This window comes from Homarus americanus, unplaced genomic scaffold, assembly GCF_018991925.1.
Source record: "Homarus americanus isolate GMGI-L3 unplaced genomic scaffold, GMGI_Hamer_2.0 scaffold7626, whole genome shotgun sequence".
NCBI classification, from domain to species: Eukaryota; Metazoa; Arthropoda; class Malacostraca; order Decapoda; family Nephropidae; genus Homarus; species Homarus americanus.
The window spans coordinates 12,771,194-12,771,938 of record NW_024718273.1 but is presented as its reverse complement, the minus strand read 5'-3'; positions in this window follow the sequence as shown (position 1 = coordinate 12,771,938).

Genomic DNA, 745 nt, shown 5'->3' with positions numbered 1-745 from the left:
TAAGAAAATAAACGAGGAAATATTAATTTTCATTCTTAGTAACTCTTGCCGAGTCCATGAACTAAAGTTTACATGTTAACAGATCTTAGTTGTTGTAGCATAGAATAACATGATAACAACAACAACTAGCCTAGAGCGTTTGTAAAATAGGAAGCTCAGTAATACATCATAACAACAACATTAACATCGCGTCCGGGCAATCAACTTCTCAAACATTATACTGGAGGTGTCTTTAACGTCTTCTCTTAATAGAAAGTCGTATCTCTCTTAAGGTGCACAGCCGTCTGAAGGTGAGGCATTACGGTGACTCAGTTGGTCTATAGCGGTACAATTTTTCTCCGGCTCTCAATAGAACTTGTCCAGCACTGCAAGTCCGTTTTGACCTGCTCTTGAGTTGTGGTTAGTCCAGCTGGGAATTAGGTTAGGTTAACAGTTGAACTTTAGTACTCTGGTTTGAGATGAGTACATACATATACCTGTATATTATTTGTATTTAACTAATTAACACAGCCTTTTCAACATAATAATATATTAATAGATAATTATTACATGTTAAATAGTGACATATTAATGCATAAAACTTATCTAACACTGACATTAACATAAGTTTTTTTAACACAGTGAAATATAAGAAAGACATTCTTCTACAGTTACTCAACCCAACTCTACCTTACTTTACCTTACCTTACCTTACCTTACCTTACCTTACCTTACCTTACCTTAGCTACCACAATTACTAGTCCAG